We start from the raw sequence: 9,140 nt of genomic DNA on the forward strand, positions 1-9,140 counted from the left end.
AGTAACCTACAAGTTTAAATGATTGTATGATGTAATTGATGCATGCATGATGAATATATCTTATGGATATGGGTTCACTAAGCTATGAAAAGTTTTATTTATACATCTGGACCTTGGATATAACTAACTCACCTACCTCTCATTTATTCTAAAGAATTCCAACGCTCTCAAGCTGTTAAAATTTTGACAAGATAACCTTGCTTTGATACCAATTGTTGGAAATGTAATGCAAGCTAGGTGTCTGAGAGGGGGCCAGGGGTGGATTTGGAAACACTTAAAACTTCATCCACTTAGTTATTGATATTTAATCTACTTTTCATGAATGGAACATTAATAAGTACAGAAACAACACCATAACACTTTGACACAAGAATTGGTAACTGAGAAACCCTCCAAGTAGAAGGTAAAACTAGGGTGGGGATGACACCCATAGTGCTTCACTACTATAGTAATAAAGTTCGCCTATTAAGGCTTACAATGGATCACTTCTAGTGATCTACTTAGTTAAGAGTAAGTAGGACTATTAGGTCCACCTTGTGAAAGGATTTATACAATACAATTAATTAGGTACTATGTTAGGAGTTTCTACAAAGAATTGTTAAGTCTACCCTGTTAAAGGATTTAGGACTAATGCACTTGTTAAGATGAATCAGTAGATTGGTCTTTGATATGCAGCTTTATTTGTTGATGAAGATACTTTGAAGTAAACTTATCACCTAATTGTGATAGAAGAGTATCTTATTTTCCTTATGTTGCTTGTAGCCTTCTAAGTGCTATGCTCTTTCATATTCATTTGCATGTAATGTTCTTCAATTTATTGTTATACTTTTGGACAATCAAAATACCTTATACTTATATCCATTCAAATAATTACATTATAGTTTGGCTACAATGTCAATGGTTCCAAAAATAATTACCAAGTCAACTTAGTGTTGTAACTCAGATCCAGTGGATTACTCGGGTGATACTGAAGACACTCGAGAAACATTGATGCCTTGGCTAACTCTAGCACTTGGTTGATACTGGATGCTTGGTTCATACTAATCACTCGGTAAACATTGCTAGCTCAGTTCACACTTCTCTGCCTTCTTGGTTATCATTATGAAACAAGAACACTATGTTGAATTAGTTTATATTGGAGCTTGGTGGGAACTATCAGCTCAGTTGACATTACATCTCAGTGGGAACTGTATAATGCTCCACTGGGAGATCCTTGGAGAAAAAGGATAAAATATGCATTGAATATTTTTTAAAGATAAGTTATTTAAGAAAAATATAAAGTAACTAAGTGCAAGAATGAAACATCTAAACAAGGTGATAAGAATAGGGAACATGGCTAAACTAACATGTTCACCTACACTAGCAGAAGTCTTACAAATACTTCCAAAGATCTCCAAGCACTAAATTATAAATTACAAACCAAAGATCCTATGAATCATGAGAATATACCAAGGGGATGTTCTTTTTAATACCCAAAGTAAAATTTCCTAGCATGGTTAGACATACAAGTCTCATTTTCACTAATCATATCATAATCAAGAATCACAAAAAAAGACCAACAATGATCATGCACAAGATGAGGGCTCAAAGTTAGAATCACTCATCTACTGGACACCATATTGAAAGATAAATGTTGAATCCTAAAATTTGGCTATGTCTAAATTCCTAAAGCCCTGAAATTTCTTAAAGTTCTTATCTTAACTCTGAGAGGTCTGGAACCTATCTCAAATGAATCATCCCATATATTAAAATATATCTTAAGTATAAGGAATTATACTTAAATGATATATTTTATTCACCTTATAACTAATCTATTTTGAACTAGTAACAAATGGAATCCATTATCCAAAGCTCCAAATCATGTTTCTCAAAATTGTACAAAAAAACTCATTGTCTTCCATGTGAGGAAGTACCAAAATTCCAGACTTGCACAAGTGAACACATTCTCACGTGAGCAAGTTTCATATCTCACATGAGGGAATGATCTTCTGCACAAGAAAACACTTGGCCATACAAGCCATTACTATCTTGCATGAGAAAACACCAGGTTGCATGAGAGAACACACTCTTATGTGAGCATCTATCATGACCTATGTAAGAGAATTATTTCCTCACATGAGGAAGCACATTTTGACATGAAAGAGGCTGACAACAAGATAAAATGCATAAAAAAGAAGTACAATAAGAATAAATCCTTGACACTCGAGAGTACCGAAAACACAAATGTGAAGGTACAAACACTTGAAAGCATAAAGGAGATCAAATATCTCTAATATCTAATCCACAAAATCTAATCTATAAAATCTAATGTAATAATGTAGAACACACTATTGCAATGAACATAAATGCACATAAATAAACTATCTCAAGAAGGAAAGCACAAGTAATGAAGCCACCAAACAAAAAATGACTATGCTCATTTCCTCCCATCCATAATGGCATCATGAGACCTGAAAGGCCCTAACCATCCCCCAAGCATGAATTTCAAATTTCCAACAAGATAGTTGGAGTTGTTTCATGAGATTATTCTTACTAGTAAGCAACAAATAACATCATAAGAATAAGTACATCCAACATGCTAATCTACCAATATCATCACTAATCCACAGTGGTAAGAAACATCATCTAGCAATATGATACAACATCATGAAAAAGGAATGCATCAAGTAATATACTAATCATGATCTACACATAATATCAAATAAATCCAAAGTAAAACATAAATCACTAGAGAACATACTCTAGATACACCCAAGGTACCAAGTGAATATCCAACACCGACCTCAAGCTGGAAATATACCATCTCTCTACATTGGTGCCCAACAATAGTATAGGTAGCTATGTCTCCCAACCACGTGGAACCCGTATGCTCACTCTCATCATGTTGATAGAGGTAGTGATTTGACTAGAGTCACACAATACAGTCATCTAATGCTAACACTCACACCAAATAGTATAGAGGAATGAAACCAAGATTATAAGATAATGTAATACAATAGGTCATGGTTAGACACACCATGGGTCTACTATGTAGGGACTCTAGTGGAAAGTAGATCGCTTGGCATCACAGAGCCAAAGCTAAACATCGTGTGAAAACTCTCCCTCGGGAGGCCATCACATTATGTCCTCAAATGAACCATATAGACACTTTCCCTCGGATGAAACATACAAGCACATACCCTCGGATGAACCATACAAGTATTTCACATTTTATTATCTTATTTTTATTACCTATTTATTCATTTAGTTACCACTTATTAGAAACTTCTTCATGTCAACCTTGTCGGGAACATGACCTGGGGTTACGAGAGAAGCTCCTCCATTAGACAAAAAGACAAAAAATCCAATTATACATATATATCATTGATTTTTATTATGATCATAAATTTTATCCTTAGTTCTTAGAGAATTATAACCCACCATCTCAAATCATAAAACCTAAATAGGTACAAACATATACCAATTTATAAAAAAGATTGTTCATAAAGTCTTTTAGGAAATCATCATAAAAACCTTAAAACTATCATAAACTAGGAACTAAATAGGTCTTTAATGGGCCTCATCACAAATTATTGGTGATTTGGTTAAGGAATTAATTTTGAATTGTCAAAACAAAATCTTGGCAAGGTAGGGATGACATCCTAGATGTTAACCCTCAAATGGAAATCTTTAATATTGAGTTTTAGTAACGTGTGAAGAAGGTTAAGACCACCAGACTAAATATATTGGTACAAAGGAAGAACTTTTGGTTTAACAAACTTAACAATTGTATTGTAAAGATATGATTTAATTATGCAGACTTTGATGACATTGTATACATGTGAAATTGATTATCAGAACAAATCAAGCTAGTGTTCATAAGTTTTGTATGCAAGAGACTAAAAGGACTAATCTAATATTCAAGATATCAATACAATCAAGGTTTTTTATCTATCCATATAACTTGTAAATTTGTATATGCAAATTTAGGCAGTGGGCTCAACTTGTATTTTGTATTATACTTACAACTCTTATCAAGGTATTTTAACAAAGCCTAGTCCTCTACCAAGGACATATACACTATATGCATGTAATAGACTCCTAAATTGGTAAATATATTAAAAAAGATAATTTTGATTAGTGGATCATTTTGTGGGTACCATCCCCATTGGGGTTTTCTATTGGCCAAGGTTTCCCTAGTTAACAAAATATGGTGTTATGAGTTTCTTTATGTTGTGCATGGTTTTACTTTTTAATTTACTCATATATACAAGTTTGAGTTTTGTAAATGATATCCATAGTAGGACATAAAGTTGTTTAAAGTGCATAACTGATTCACATATCCCACTCTACCCCCACTACCCCTCTCAATTATATCAATGTACTTTACTTTCTAACATAAATGTGTGCAAACTATCATGTTGGTCATGTCCAAAATGATCATATGAGTATTTTCTAAAGGTCTTGATATTTCTAAATTGTCATATGCTAACCCTAATTTTGTCATTTAAGAACTCTAAATTTTCATATGAGCATATGTTGATTTACTAGTGAAAATGAGTCAAAATTTACAAAATTTCATATCAGACTAGTATTTTTTCATATAAGATTAGCATATTTTTGTATGGGATAGTATTTGGTTCTACAAGACTATACAAAAATTGGCAAAATAAAGAGCTCTTTTGACCCAAATTCATCCCCTAGACCTATTCACTTTCTAAAATTGATTTGTACCTTCTATCACTTTAAATAGTAAACTAGAAATGTAAATTATAAACCAAAAACTATTCACTTTCTAAGATTGATTTTGTACCTTCTATCACTTCAAATAGTAAACTAGAAATGTAATTATAAACCAAAAGCATACCAAACTATTGATAAACTTGATTTATGTATTACCTTGTCTCATTTATCACTCACGCCATCTATTATCTACTGTATTGTCTAGACTTGTTTCTACAAGAGTCACCATCTAAGCTATTTAGCCATTACTTTGATAGCTCGTACCTTGTAGATCATCACTCTATTTTATTTTCAAACTAGCCAACTTTGAGACATAATTACTATCAATCAATCATTAATGCCTATTCAAACAAGGGTTGCACTAATGCAGCTTGAGTCCCTACCTAATTCAAGGGATAGAAAAAGGTTACGTCGAGATAGTAAAATGATGCAAAAAAATTTAATAATGTTGTAGGACATAGGTAGGGCATAGCAAAGCTTAACCACATTTCTTCTAGACAAGTGGATTGCAAATATATATGCCAAAAATATAGTATAGAGTAGATATGGAAAATACATAATACATAGTGGTAAGATTAATTGATTTTTTAAAAATATCAATTGAAATCCAAAGTGAAATTTTGGTGGAAATCAATAACATAATGATGGATTATTCAAAATGAATCAAGTGAACAAATATGCATTTGTTGACTTTAAGGACATTTGAGGGAAAGGTTGTAAAACAAATGCAAACAAATCTGATTGGATAACCAATGAAAATGAATAAGTTTGAAAACTAGAGCTGGACTCTAAATAAAACACTTAATAATTTCAAATCAATTAGAGGCTTCATTAATAGCATGAAACACAAATTTCTCATTTTATTCTAAATGTGCTCTACATTATCCCATTTTATTTTCCCTTTAAAAAAGTAGGCAAAAAATTTAGACAAATGTTAGCGAAGTTAAAAAATGCCAACTTAGAAGATCATTCACACAGTTTATCTAGAGTATTCCACAACATATGATGGCATTTCTTCCCTAGCCCATGTACAATGCTTCCACATTTTTTGCTTTAAATGTTGTGTTTTTTGTCATCCACTTGTCTATATTCTTGAATGCTACTATTACCTTACATTTGGTATTACTCTTCATAGTTGTAGTCTCATTTGGGAAAAGTAGCCCGATTGAGAGAAAGTGTGATTATTATCCTCAAAAAATATAAACCCATCAAGTCAATTGACACCATTAATAATATTTTAAGAAATTTTATTTAAAAGTCTCCAAGCACCTGATGAGCGCACACTAACCATTTATCTATGGGTTTATTTTTACTCTTAAGGTATATTCTAGCATTATCATTTCTAGGGTTTAGTAGAACTTTATTGATTCTAGGGCTTAGTCTACTATTTAGTGTAATATATCTTTCTTCTATGGGAGAATTGATTTTCTATTTAAGTACATAAATGTGTCTATTACAAAGTTGAATGTATAAGGCTCATTACAAAAGAGATGAATTTTTTTAAAGTTTTATCTAGCTGAATAAGACATTTTGTTTACAATGCTAACCTTTTTCATTATAAGAACTATTTATCAAACAATAGATATATTTTACTTAAATCCATGTTGTAGAAAACTCTCCCGACTTGAGGTAAAAGAAGGAAAAGAAACATCCCCATTATTGAAGACTATTCTACAACAATCATCTATGATTGTACATCATGTGATACTCTATATGGTTGACAGAAACAATTCTTCTATTTATCCACTAATTTATTCATTCAATAAAAGAATGCTTCCATGTGAAACCAATGTTCATCAGGAAAAAGAATTTTCTTAAAAATTCCACTATATAGTTATCTTTTTGTTTTCTTAGCTCCACTCATCGAATTATATTTTTCCCCTCTTCTTTTTCTCCTCCAGCAATGTATCAAAAACTAAAAATAGTTTATTAATTTGTATAATAATCAAATAAAATAAAATTGATTTCAAACTGAATTGAAAACTTGAGAATTTTTAATTTGGATATGCCTCTTTCTTTTCTAAATGCCTCTCTTCAAAAGAAAATACACTGTTACTCTGAATTTACAATAATAAAAAATCTTGTGTACATTGTCATCAGCAAGACAAGTTGGGAAAGAGATAATCAATATGAAAGGCACAAAAAGAGTAATTTGTTATTAAATATCAAACTATGTTCCAAGATTGATATACATCTTGAGGCACAAAGATGCTATTCAATGGTCTCTTTAGTTTTTTAAGCAAAGTGAAATTTTAGAATTGTAAACATTCATTTAGACTCTAATTCTTCAAACTATATAGCAATAGAAACATACCCAATTGGAAAATCTATTTTTAGGAAAAAAAATAGGGTAGCTTGTTTCAACCGTAATTGATAGTAAGTTTTTGATTAAGGATTAAGGGTTTAAAAAGAGTTATTCCTTTAGATACAACAAGTTTTTGATTAAGGGTTAAGGGTTAAAAAGAGTTATTCCTTTAGATACATTATTTTAAGTTTTTTATTAAGGGTTAAGGGTTAAAAAAGAGTTATTCCTTTAGATACATTATTTTAAGTTTTTGATTAAGGGTAAGGGTTAAAAAAGAGTTCTTCCTTTGATACATTATTTTCAGTTGCAACAGAAGAAATTTTTTCTTTTCACTTGAATATCTTTTTAATAAAATATGTTAAATAAATCCTTTCATTATAATCTTAATGCTAGTTATATACATGATATGGAATTAATGAGAAGAGGTATGGAATGTCATGCCTATTCTCTGTACATAACTCCCTCTAGTTGCCATGTCCTGCCACTATTGCCACAAATTTCCATGATTCTTTTTTTTTTTTTGGCAAATTTTGATTTAGAAAATTTGAAAGATCACTGAGGGACTATAGAGGAAACACATTTTCTACTGCTTTCCACAATGGCATGAAGACCATTTTTGTGCATAATTTTGTGGGAAGGAAGAAGAAAAGGCACGTGAGAAAAAGGCTATAAGAAATACATAGTGAATGAAGTCTTGAACATAGAGATACACAAAACAAGTAGAAGATTTAGGAAAATTAGCATAAAATCCCAAATTTCAATGACAAATCACATTGAATACAAATAGAGATTTCTAAAGTTAATTGAAATATGCTCACATTTTTAGTTTCAGTTTCTACACAGTTAAATATGTCAACCTTTAAGTTCAAACCATGTAAAGGAAACCCAATTTCTAGATCAAGCACTATTTCTTGGAATAAGGTAGATGAAAGGAACCCTACGAAACCTCTAATACTGGAAAATTTTCTCATGGATGGGTTACATACCTATCCAATTTTGTACTTTGGAAGCTCATTGTCCTCCTCTGGATTCAAATGGCTCTGCAAATACAAATGACAAAATATCCACTTATAATGCATAAAATATTTAGGGAAAACTATATTTAGCTTTAAATTAGAAACATGGATTCACTTTTCTGGATGCACATCTATCACTCTAACCAAGTCTTGTCACCTCTTACCACGATGTCCTACCATTGCCACCAATTGTCATGAATTTTTCACCCCATTTGTAAGGAAAATTTTCACCAAATATTTTCCCAACAAAATGAAAAAGATCCCCGAGAAAAATCAGACTAACCAATGGAAAAGCTGAAAATTAGCAACACAAAATTCAATTTAATAAATAGTAATTTGTCAACCTTAGTATATGGTGTATATTTTTCAATTGACTCTGAACTGGAAAAAGAAACTAATGCAAAACAAAGCATCCATAACCATAACTTTAATCTCCTACCTTAATGGCAGGCACTAACAAGAAGAGCTCACAAAACCTTTGTCGAGAATGACTGAGAAAAGCGAGGAAGCCAAATGAGAAATTACTTTCTCTACATCGAGTGACAAATCATCGTCGCCTGAAAGACATCCATACATGAAAAGAACTTGGTATTGAGTCTATAAGAACGAATTCAACCCATTGTTTCAATGACAAGATACTGATAAAATCTATGCCAATTTGTGTCTCCCCTTGATATGCACAATCGTTTTCCTGGCTACATAGATACTACATCTAAAGAAAGCAAGCAGTGAAAAACGTGGAAACACGTTTATTATGCTACCCAAGTAATACGTCACATAAAACTGACATTTCAAACACACTTTTGTCACATGCTTCCAATGATTCATACATGGGTTGATTCATTACCAAAAAGGGGAAAAAAAATACTTGATACATGGCAGACATCGTCTGAGCTAAAGCTAAGAATTCATTTTAAAATCCAATCACCAATCCATGTTGGATACTGTTTACTACACTACAAAACCTTATCATATTGACTGGTGGTTACCATTGATTGAAACCAGAGAGGTCATAATTGAAAATGTCAGAAACCTAATTTATATAATGCAATGAGGAGCATTTTAATACAAATTACATCATAATAATTCTAGTTAAG

Source organism: Cupressus sempervirens, chromosome 6, assembly GCF_028749045.1.
Source record: "Cupressus sempervirens isolate cs-2001-9-10 chromosome 6, ASM2874904v1, whole genome shotgun sequence".
NCBI lineage: Eukaryota > Viridiplantae > Streptophyta > Pinopsida > Cupressales > Cupressaceae > Cupressus > Cupressus sempervirens.